Source organism: Ammospiza nelsoni, chromosome 5 (genome assembly GCF_027579445.1).
Source record: "Ammospiza nelsoni isolate bAmmNel1 chromosome 5, bAmmNel1.pri, whole genome shotgun sequence".
In the NCBI taxonomy this organism is placed as follows: domain Eukaryota; kingdom Metazoa; phylum Chordata; class Aves; order Passeriformes; family Passerellidae; genus Ammospiza; species Ammospiza nelsoni.
In genome coordinates this window covers 16,597,320-16,610,418 of record NC_080637.1, presented here as the reverse complement: position 1 = coordinate 16,610,418, position 13,099 = coordinate 16,597,320, and positions in this window count along the sequence as shown.

Sequence of the window (13,099 nt, the reverse complement as noted above, 5' to 3'; positions counted from 1 at the left end):
CATGCTGCATAAGATGTAGTTATGGTCAAACCAATCAAAGAAGGAATTCTAAATATACCACACAGGTCAGTAAAAAGCCAACATTTATGGAGCAGTTTCTTTAAAAAAAATCATTTCAGTACATACAAATAGAAAAGAAAAAATTTTGATACTATCTCAAATAGACTCTATTGCAAGTTTCAGAGATGACACTGAAAATAAACTTGGGAAGGCTGGTGAGTAGCTTTGCAATAGAAGAAGCAAAAATAGTTTCGTTATTCAGAACTGATGTGACAGTCTTCTCTTAGTCTATATCCAGCAGGACAATTTTGGTGCTTATTTTATTTTGCAATGGGAAATGCAACTAGGTCACAGGATATAAAATTTCACTTACTCCTGTCTTAAACAAGTAATATATGTTTGATGGAAGTACATCTTCCGGAGAGAAATCGAGTTTTGACATGAAGACACTAAGATATGAAAATTATCCTCTGTGATGTGTTCCAACAAGTAACTGTTTTGAGTGCTCCTTGAATTTCTCTGACTTTTTTTTTCCTAGTAAATGTTATGTTCTTGTCTATGTATCTTGGCTAGATAAAAATCTCTTGTAACACATGGCTACTCTTTCTTGTGAAAATGCTTATGCACCTAATTGAGTCACCATGTCTTGTTGTATTTCAAGATATTCTCTTGCAATAATATTCTTTTTAATAATGACATTTTCTGTTTCTTTTTAACAGTGGGTACTGCACAGCTGTATACATGATTCCAACAGTATTGTTTCACATGCTAAATCCAAGCATCACCTCACTTCCCTCATTTACCCCTCTGTGAGTGCTACTAGCCCTTTTTGCAAAATCATTGTGTATCATTACTCTTTTCCTGCTAAATCCTCTCTTGACTCTGGTAAATATGAGGCAGTTTTCACTCTGTATATGTGGCATCCTATCCTGGTCTAAAGTTCTGCCCTTTAGCCCACATCAAAATGAATTTGTTGGCGAGGATCCAGAATGCTGTTGTGTCTAACTTTCCTATCTTAAAAATACCTATAATTCTGTGCCCCCTCCAAGCTCTTGCCCACCCCAAGCCCACTCACAGGGAAAGAGGGTGGAACAAGTAGAGTATGAAACAGAGAAAGCCTTGATGCTGTGCACTGTTCAGAAAAAAACATTTATTTGTTATCCACACTGCTTCAGTTACAAATACAAAGCACACAATCATGAGCTGCTATGAATAAAATTGCACCAACCCAAGAAAACTCACTACAACCAATTACTCCCAAAATATCTACAAAATCAGGCCACTAATGAGGCACTAACTTTGAACTTTGAAATCCCCAGTATGATACACATAGTCTTCCAGTAGATTTTGCTCCCTGCATTTTTGCTCAATTATAGAAAAGATGTCCTTCCTGGAGCCACCTTCTTTTTCAGAACATGTGTGTTTTATAGCTATCTCACAAGAAAGAAGAGGCTTGAAAACTGGAAATCATAGTTCTGTATGATCCATAGTGACATAAAGATTTTATGCAGTGTTCTATTACAGCTCAGCAAGAATAAGGGAGTGAGATGTGCTACATTTGCAGTGATTGTCTTTGACTTCAAAACAGCATTATTGAAAGCCCAGGCAGTGGAACTACTTCTGCCATGTATTTTTTTCTGCAGCCTTATAGGTAACAAAAGCACAGTTGTTGATATTCTGAGGGTTTAAAAATAAGTACGTAAATAACTTCTCTTTTTGTTGTTGTTGTTGTTGTTGTTTTGTTTTGTTTTTGTTTTGTTTTGTTTTGTTTAGTACAAGAGGTTAATTTGCCTGGATCTGCCCTGGTCTCTGCTGCCACAGTGAAAGTACAGAGTTCAGTTACTTATAGGCCATAATTATCACAGCATATTATCATATGGATTGAGAGAACAGATCATTTCACTTGCTGAGGATCTAGAAGGCATCACCATAACAGAGATAATAGTTTCTGGCTGCTAGAGGAGAAACACTAAATTCTTCAAATGACGACAAGTGGCAGAGGAATGTACATTCATATTTACAGCACTGATTGGTTTCTTGCTATTCACATTTTATTCAACGGGTTCTTAATGGTCTCCACAGTTAAGTGTCTTTTAGGTCACACAAAAAGCCAGAGATAGGCACTGGGTGGTGTTTTATTTAAATTTAAAAGCTTTCTAATTATATCATTAGGAAGTAGTGTAATCTTTAATCTTAACCTATCCATTTTAGTATGCTGTATATAAGGCACCCTCATGACAGCACCTCAGTAACTTATTATATTTATTGCAATCTTTCTCACAACATTTGAAGGAGATGGAATTGAGGTGAAAGGAGCTAAGGGCAAAAGCCATAAAGAATTATGCACTCCATTGTTAAAGATGCTACCTCATCTCTCTGTAGGAATTAAATCTGCATTTCCTAATTATCAAAAATATGCTTGAATAAATAGTCAATAACTTATACATGAAAAATTTGTGGAAGTACGTTTGTTTTTTATGTAGTGGAGTGAAGGCATGTGGAATGCCTAAATCCACAGGTAGACATAGGAGCTATATATTTATTGAGGTTAGGATAATACAGGCCTTTGTTCTGCTTTTGGAGGACTGCTCCCATGCTTCATAGTAAAATAGAGCTCAATGCAATTTCATCCTCTCTGCTCACTGTCCTAACACTTTTCATGAGCAAAATATTTCAATTTTGAATTAACTGAAGCCATAATAGTACTAAAAATGACATGTCTGAGAGATTTCAAAGTAATGGGAAAAGAAATACATCTTTTTCACGACGCTGAGAAATGACCTGCTTTCTAGGAGAGGATATTTTCTGCATCTTGGAAAAAGTGGATAACGGATAACCTAGAAGCTTTTAAAATCTTGAACTAAGTTATGATGCATATTGTTTAAAGATGGCAATTAGCGTCCTAATGTGTGTGTTCCAAAGGTAAATCAAATAATAGTGAGCATCATAGAATCATACAATGGTTTGGATTGGAAGGGTCATTGAACATCACCTGGTTCCAACCCCCCATTAGACCAGGTTGCTCAGAGCCCATCTAGCCTGGCCTTGAACACTTCCAGGGGTGGGGTATCCCTAATTACTCTGGGAAACCTCTGCCAGTGCCTCACAACTCTCACAATAAAGAATTTCTTCCTAACATCTAATCTGAACCTCCTGTCTTTCAACTAATTCTTTCCTAATAGTTAATTTAATAGTCACAGTTGTTTCAAAATTCCTTTGGAAAACTCCACTTTTGTTTATTTCTCATGAATTATTTAGAAGTAATTGCAAGTTTATTGGGAGAAAAGTGTGATAATGAACATTATATACATGATGCTATTTAAAAGCAAAATGTTTTTCTTACTTTTATGTTAAGTACAATTCTGGAAAAGGCAGATATCTCTTCTGGAGAAATTTGAGCTTAACCATTCCCTTGCTTTTCATGCATTGAAGAACTTAATGGAAAATGAGATCTGAGAGTTCTGATTCCCTTATTAGATTTAATAAAATCAGCAATAATTATTAAAAATGGATCACTAAACAACGCTTAGTGTGAATAGCTAACACTGCAAAGACCTACCAGCTTTCTAGGTACAACTCATAGGAATTAGATTATACCAATTATGCAGGTTATCTGAACTTTCCCTTTGCATGCTTCCTTGCAATATCACAATACAGGAAAAAAATTTATACCCAGCGCAGCAAAAATGAAAGAGATCTACACATTTAACTAGATAAGACATAAGCCAATCACCTCTGACCTTCTCTTTGAATGATTCACTCATGCATTTTGAGTGCATCTCTGCTCCATCTAGCAATAGCTCCTGCACAAACATTTTGTGGATAAGTTACCTCAGACCTGCTCACCCATTCAGAACTAACTGGATATTTTTGACATCTCCCAGCCCCATAAATTCCTGATGCCAGAGATACCAAAGAGCAGAGTCAATCTGAGTCTCATTTAACTTTCCTTCTAAAACAACATTAAAAATCTGATTTTTGGAGATCAAATATGTTAAAATGTTCTGAACCTTAAAACACTTGGAACCTTTTTTTCTCCCAGGAAGGAATTGCTCATTAAAACAGAAGGGAAGCAAACTGGATTAAGAAAAATTAGCAGAAGATTATGCCAGTTGTTTAGAGGAACATTTTTCACATACTGTTTGCCTTGCACTGTGAAGACTTCAGAGTATATACAGTAGTTCTGAATTTGTTCTAGAAATTAGGATAAAATACATGGATGAGAAATTTACCTTGCTCTCAGCAGAAGAGTTTGTCTTCCACAATGTCCTGCGATTCATAGATAAAGACACTTTAAAAACTTGTTCATTTCCTGTGTCCACAGGTTGTTTTTGTAGCTTGGAATTTGTAAGAGAAATACATTTCTTTTTAACCCAGGTTTTTCTTATTAATTTGGGTGATACTTCTTTTGCCATTTTTACCTATTCTAGACAAGTTTGATAATCTAGTTTCCAGGAGCAACTTTTCATACTCTTCTATCCATAGGGAGAACTGAAATGACTTTTGGGAAGAATTATGATCCTTCCATTTTCTCAGAAAGACTTGACATTTAGCAGCTAGGTATTCAAAATGCTACTTTCATTATAAAGAATGTGTAAAAGATTCAAAATCAGCTGTTTCACATCAAGAACTTCTCCGAATGTCTCTTTGCATCAAGGCACTCTCTAACTTGTAAGCTTTGATAAAGAATGAAAAGTCTGGGGGAATTCAAATTTACCTTTATAACTAAGGTTTTTCACACTGGAATATTCTCTCTATTCAGACTTGAACTCTGATTTGACTCAGCTTCTGCAGCCTGTGCACAACACTTATCCTTGTCTGCACAGATTAAACGAGTATTTTACCCACTATGTTCTTCTGCTAATGCCCCAGATTTTTAGGTCAGTAGAGCTCAAGAAAGAAGCAAACTAATTAAAATGGGGGAGAGGGAGTAGAGGTAACCCTCCCAAGATGACAGCTGCTAAAGCTAGGCAAGCAGCGTTGTTTCAGTTATTTCCTCCTTCAAAAATACTTCTACAAACTCCGTATGAAGAATTTGTAAAGGATTCACCTGAAAAAAGAAATTTTTAAAAATTGAATTAAGCAAGAAAATCATAGCATCACTGGAGGGTTTGACTTGGAGGGGCTTCATAAAGATAATTTCATTTCAACTGACCTTCCACTAGATGAGGTCCAATCATACAGTTGAGTTCTAGGTGGTAGTTCGAAAAATTTAGCTGATAAAAACAAGTAACAGGTTATGGAGGTATATGTTTAATTGTATTTTAGATGTGAAAGAACATGCTCTTCCCAAATTGTTTTAACTTAAGGCTAATACACATAAATTCACTTTATTTTAAAAAGTAGTTCAGAGGAAATAATTCTAAAACCTGCAGTATAACATGGTCAGTTTGGACCCTGAGAAGAAGCGTGGAGATCAGCTGGGTCCCAGGAAGAAAATCTGCCGGACAGCAGATCCTGTAGATCAGGTGAAACTGGAACAAGGTGAGAAGGGGCATTTCAGAGATTTCATCTAAAGCTACCTAGGAAACAAGCTGTAATATTAAAAGTGATTTTTTTTTCAAACATGCATCAAGAAATGGTGACTATTACAATAGGGCAATGTTTAAATAATGTGCTGTCTTATGAGTAGGAAAATATTATTCTGTTCTAACATATATAATCAACAGACTCATTTTTCTTTATGTATAACCTAGGTACCAGTGTTATTTTTATTCATTTCTTCTTACATCACATTAAAATTTTAAAATTACAAAAATAAATCTTTTTCATCCATTGGAATCTATTTTCCTACAAGCCAATATTTCTTGTTAACAAGAAAAAGAATAGAGATTATTTAATAAGTTGAAGATTATACCCTTGAACATCTGTGTACTTCTGAAATTTAATTTTAAAAAGGCAGATTTCTCTATGTATGTAGAGAGCAAAATGCTTGAGCTATGATTCTTCATACAGTTTTACTGAGAATTTTCAACTGAATTTGTATAAGTCTTTTTGGTTTAGATGGAAAGTAAACCGAGCAATGATCTCACTACCTAATCCTTTCATATAACAAATATAAGAAATTTCAGATAGCTTGAAATAAGAATACATGTGAGACAATTGGTCATAAATGAGATCAGATTTGGAAATGGCTTCTGGAATATTTTGAAATATTGAAATAGTTTGAAATGGGGCTTTGAATTCATCCTGGAGGCCAATATCCTGGTTTAGCTTCTGAACTTACTGTTCAGTTTCTCCAGAAGTGACAGTAATTCACTTCTCCATTTTGACATCTGTTAGATAAGTATAACTGTGGTTTCCAGTGTAGCTAGTCTAAGTCTTTATATATATATAAATATATATATATATACACATACATATATACAGAATGCCTGTACAGTTTTAGGTGAGTAATGGGAAAGCTTCACTTCCCTCTGTCTGCCTTTAAAATAGAACTCAAAAGTTCTTGATCAGAGGCATAAATTAATTCTAGGTAAACATATGGAGATCTAACACTATAAAGTAAGATTAATTGCTTCAAGATTACCAATATATTAAAAATATATTGTGCTTTTCAGATAGTGTTTCTTCAAATATTTCTTCAATATGCAGATAATTTCTCTCAAGTGATTCACTTTTCTTTTAGGAAATACAAGCATTATATCAAACCTGCAGGTTTAGAAATGGCACTTTTAACTTTCAAAACTTATTGTATAACTCACAATTTACTATATAAATCACTTTGACATTTTAGATAAGTATCATGTCCTTTTCCATTTTGTGAAAAGAAATACAGAGAATTGGTTTTAGCAAGGGAAAGAGTAAAAAATCTGAGTGCATATTAATAAAATATAGACACAAACTGAAAAAAAATGAAGTGTTCGTGGTTTTTTTCACTTTGATTTCATCACTATGGAAATGACCTTGCAATTTAGACTGTGTAAAACTTTAAACAACCATGGCTGCTTCTGCTTACATATTCATCTTAATCTTATAATGCCATTGGTGTCACATATTTAATTCATGTGTTTAATGCAGATGTTATGCAGCGTAATGTCTTGAATGAGTTCACTGGATTTATTTTTCTACAAAGTCTTAGATCGGATTAATGCAATAACCTTTTATCTTTAAATTTGAATATGACAGATCTGTATTTGCAAAATATTTATGAGAACTCCCTTCGAATAGTGGTTATTAAAGCAAATTTAAGAAATGTTTCTTTCCTCAGCTTCAACACAGATCATAGTACAGGAGATCAGGAAGGTTAAAAGAGGAGATGCCACAAAATCTCTTCAGTGGATTTAAAATAACATTTTATTTCTCTTTACTCTGTTCCTGTGGAGAACTTAAAAAAAATAGAGGAAAGCAAATGGCAATAATTTCTAATTTCCTTCCTGGAGATTCCATATCTTCCCTGGAAGCATTAATGTTTCCTAACAAGGGGCAGTATACCTTGAAAATATTCCTCACAGTGTCTCTTGAAAGACATACAAGATATTTAAGGTGAATTATCTATTTTGTTGGTTTTTTCCTTTTATTGGTTTGAATGTACACATACAGATATGCACCTTCTTTTTCCCTAAGCCTCCTTTCTACATACCACAATTTGATGAAGTACTAAAAAATTGACTCATTCTTTCCTCCATTGGTGGAAGAAGATTTCATACAAAAGAAAGATCTTCCATTTAGGAAAATTGTACAAAATTTGGACATGACTAGAATGTGGAGAATTTTGAAAAAAAAGTGTATAAATATTCATTTACTTTGGAAAACTAATGTCAGTGGTGTTCACTTCCTCTGTTATTAACAATATATTGCTGTCATAGAAGTGTTTTTAAGAAGTGAATTAAGAAATTTAAAAAGCAGATTAATAGCTCATCACCAATAACTACTACTCACAGACTTCTACTGCAATTCTCATTTTAAGACTTAGATTCATCTGTTCTGAGAGCAAACTCATCCAGTGTACCATTCACAGAACAGAATATATCAGAAAAATAAGTACAGGAAGAGTGAATAATGCATTAAAACTTCAGTGAAACTTTAGTGAAATAACAGACTTAAGAACCTTAAAATCAAAGAATCACAAGGTAGTTGAGGGTGGGAAAGACCTCTGGAGATCATGTATTCCAATATCCTTCCTCAAAATGGGGTTAGCTAGAGCAGCTTGCTCAGTATTTTGTGATCTGGTCTTGAACATTTCTGAAAATAAAGAATCCACCACTTCCTTGGGCAACTTATTCCAGGGTTTGATCACACTTGTGCTAAAAAAGTGGATTTATTTTGTAATTAATTTTGTGTCTGATACCTGTTGTTCTTTCACTGAGCACTACTGAGAGGACTCTGGCTCTTTAATTTTTAGTCCCCCATCAAGCTTTTATGTGCATGGATAAACTCGTCCCAGAGCCTTATCTCCTTCAGCTCTCGCAGCCACCCCCTCTATGAAGTGTTCCATGAAGAGACCGTCATAGCCTTTCACTGGACTCCCTTCAATGCATCCATGTATTTCTTGTACTTAGAGCCCAAACTGGATGTACCAGCCCAGACTTCTTACCAGGACTGAGCGGAGGGGAAGGATCATCTCCCTCAACCTGCTGGCAACCTATTGTGGCCTAAAAGGCAGCAACTGATCTTTTCACAGGGGCATATTGCTGGCTGCGGTCAACTTGTTTTCCACCCAAATCCCTGGTCCTTTCCTGCAGAGCTCCTTCCCAGACAGGCTTCCTCAGCCTGCACCTGTTAGTGGGATCATTACTCTTGAGATGCAAGACTGTAATTCCTCTTGTTGAGCTCCATGATTTTCCTTCCAGTCCATTTCTTCAAGTTGTTGGGTCTTGAATTGTAGGACTGGAGTATCAGCCACTTCTAATGGAGCAGTTCAGTTTGCTGAGTTTGACTTCTATTTTCTTAAGGTAAATGAAGGGTGAGAAAGCAAATGTTAAGCCAATGAAAATGTCTATGATTTGGAATGACTCCCCATTTCCTTTGAGCATTTTCCAATTGCTATAAAAGGAAATTTTGCAAATGCAAAAAGAGATAGGTAGGTAGGTAGGTAGGTAGGTAGGTAGATAGATAGATAGATAGATAGATAGATAGATAGATAGATAGATAGATAGATAGATAGATAGATAGATATTACTGGATCTCACAGATGTTTAAGGTCCCTGCAAAAAATGCATGCATGATCTGATGTTTCATATTCATGTGATTGTGCCACAGTGTTAAATCAGTAAGTAGCACTGGTGCTAACACTTGGCCTTCTGCAAGCCTGTCTCGGTATGAATCTGATCCAGATATGATCCAGTATGAATGTAGAGTTCAATATGTTTTAGAAGAAGGTAGACCTTGCATCATCTGACTAACTCAGGTAATTGGGTATTTCAGATGATCGCCTGGAATTGCTATGCTTTCTGGAACATTTTAATTTTACTTCAGAATTGCTTATTTGCATTGTTGTTTGGTTTCTGAAATAAACATTAAGTCTCAGCTGAAATAATGGGAATTTATGCTAGAATATCAGGGAGCACTTTCAATCTCCCATTTCTGCCTGCATACCATGGCTAACATTCCAGTTACATTTTCCCACTAGTGTTCTGGTTTACATGAGAATTAAATCCATACACGGAGCAGTAGAAATTTCTAAAGATCACTCCTCCAAATGTAGAAGTGATGGTGAATACAAGGAGTGCTCATAATTTCTCTCACAGATTCAGATCTTTGTTTTCTTTTTGGCTGCTAGTATTTATTACTTTATTTTTTGTTATTATAAGAACTCAGTTATGAGGGCTCAGTAAATTTAATTGAAAACCCTGGCTCACATTTCTCATTATCTTCCACCTGAGGATATAGTCTAGTATGAGATAAGAAATAGCATATCTAGAAATCTTTCAGATAAAGACTGGCATCCACATTTCAGGCATCAGATAAAGGTTGTTTCAGACTGATGCTTGTAAACAAATTCTAGAGGCTGCTCTGTAATTACTGGGGACCTCTACTATACCCCCTCTCTCTCTCTAAATCCTAATCTAAATTTACTATCAGTATTCACAATGATGAAATTGTCTCAAACTCTAATGCATAGTTGCCAAATACTTTGTTTCTATATATGTAACCAATATTGTCATGGATCACCATAAAAGGATACCCTCAGGTGAAAGTGACAATAATAGAAAAGAAGTTAGCAGAGAGACTGAGGACACTGCTCTAATATATGATTTAAAAACGTGAATATAATTCTGAAAAATTTGTGTGGTAGCAGATAACCTGCTTGGAGTCTTCTATGCCATGAGGTAAAAGTACTGAAATCTAATTCTGGGCTTACAAAAATGATCCAAAAGTGTGTTCAATCTCTGACAGAAGTGTGTATTAATATAGAAAGCATAAGAAATATTTGCAAAATCAACAAGGGCCTTTGTTAGTTTGTACACTACAGATTTAGTCTTCATAATTAGATGAACTTCACAATGCAGATGGCATTTTTCTCTAATGCATTACACTGGAAAAAAGCCTTTTGTGTGTGACAAATATTAGGATTAAACCAGAAAAAGGTAAGCCAGTACTGCGACCTTTTTTCCCCCAACTGAATCTAGAAGAGGGAGGGAAAAAATGAAACCTGTTGAAATGAAGAGCTGCTCTAGCAAATGATTTTGGAACAATACATGCAGGAATTGTAGGCCTACATGCAATAATTGGTATGAAATATTTATATGAAATACAACTTTCAGGGAAGAAATTATGTACTGCAGTTTTATTCTCATTATTTCTAAATTCAGGTAATTGAAAACATAAATTTGAAGTATGGAATTATAAGCAAAGAAACAAAATTTAGCAGATATGCCTTAAAACATTCTTAACTGGTCAAGTCTCCTGGTAGGTTACCATAAGGATTTCCTACAATGGAATAAAACTGAAGTTTTTGGAGTAGAATACTCAAACTTCTTGTAATAGTCCCCCAGTAAGTCCACTTCTCAATATGCTAGTAGTATTACCTCAAGGCATAACAGTACTGGAAAAAAGAAGTACATTATGCACCAATACCATGCTTTTTGAGATGTAATCTACATATTAAATGAGGTACACATGGTTGTGCGGTGGTGATCTTGTTGTTGGAAAGGTGGGTTAGGGTCTTTTATTGTTGTTTTGGTTTGGAGGCTTGAAGTCTTGGGGATCTTTTGGAATTTTTTTTTTTCTTCTGAGAAAGATTCGGTCATCCAATACACCCACAGCAAAAGGGACTAAGAAGGATAGCCATTCAGGCAAATTGTTTTGTGAATGCAGTTTCAATCTCCTCTGACCAACAGAAGCATATTTGACCTACAGAACATAGTCTTACATCCCAGAAAGAAATTCTAGTTTCTAATGTGTTGAAGGCTGTCAACAGGCAAGGAAGAGGAAAGTTTGGGAAGATGCTCAATTGTACCCTGTATGTCTAAAAGACTTCTATATTTATTAATACTGTTCTGATAGAAAATGCATATCTTTTCTATGAAGAAACCTGGGGTATATTCAGTTAGGTGTCCTCACCACAGATGTCTCTGCTGTCAATATGGTTCTTTCATTTTGGGCTACAAAGTGGCTTTCAGTGAAGATGTCTCATGACCTTCTGCTGACACTACCCTTGGATGGCTCCACTGTGTACCTAGAGAGCAGAAGCCAGAAACGTCCCTGAAACAGCAGCATTTCCCTTCATAAGATTGCTCCTCAAAGTCTATTCACACTGAACTCCAAAAAACTGGAGATATATTTCCCCTTGTTTCCTGTACTCATAAGCATCTGGAATTTGTGCCTCGAGAAATACTTAACCTGTTGTTAGATTAACAATCTAACAGCCTAGGTTGTTAACCAAGTCCTAAGCATGTGAAATTTTGGTGACAGGCATCTAAGCCAGACAGACCTCTTTCTACCCAAAGAACTCACAATGTTAATTTTCCAAACACAGCATTCCTCTCCAAACTTTGAAAGAGATGGCAGAACTGGAGAATGCATCTTTATGGATTTAAACAACTGTTCCTTAATAGCTACCTTTGATTTATTATAAAGTCCATTTCTAAAATATTTATAGTATCTGTTTTGCCATTGAGATGGAATGTATAATGAAAGTGATCCTAGCAATTAACAATTTAGATATCTTTAAATCCAAAGGCAACTGTTTCAGGATGAAGAAATAATTGCCAACCAGGTGCTTGCTTAAGAGTTGTGTTAAATACCATGTAGACAAAACTCAGAAAATGTTTCAAGCAAAAGTTAAAGTTGAAGAATTAACCTTCCTGAAACATTTTTTTGCAGGGTGGTAAAACTACATGAGCTATGTATTTCTATGAATCAGTTTTTCTCCTGTGTTTTCTTTCCCCAGGCTGCACAACTTCATGAAAGTTTAGTAATGAATGTAGTGTTTGTAAATTGTGGTGATCTGATGCAACTTGAAGCTAAGCCCAGCATTTTTTCACAGAGAAGATTGTACCTATGCTCAAAAATTCACTTCAGCCTGTACAGTTCATTACTCTCCTTATTAATTTCTATTCTGAAAATAATTAATGTGCACTCACTTCTAATTTCTGTTCAAAAACTTCTGTCTCACTAAAACATCTTTGAGTGAGAAGGCATCCTGTCTCAGTAACATAAACTCTCCTGGAGAATCTCTTTCTCACATAATAGGAACACCAGAAAATATCCCAGTTAGGGATGCCATTAGGTCAGTATGATTCTACATCTGTATGTTTCCTGAGAAGAGTAAAATTTAATCTTTGTCATATTTCATATTTAGTTTCAAATCAACTAAAAACATTATCAGAAAAATTTGCACATCCAATCCAAGGAGAGGAGTGCAATATACCATCTCAGAAAATGTCTGCAACCCTGAGTATTATACTTTTGTATGCAGTAATACCTTCTTCTTATGCTGTTGTAGAGAATAAATTAATTAGATTTGTCCTTTTGTAATTTCTTTCCTTGCACCTCTTAAGCTATGAGAGAAAAATTATTACCTCTCTGGCTACCTAGGAATATAACAATAGCCATTTATGTATTTGGAGCATCCCAAAAGAACACTGAACAAGTTTATGGTCATGTTTCAGCTGAGTCTGACATATTTAGGTCCAACATTTTTGAAGCTAATAAT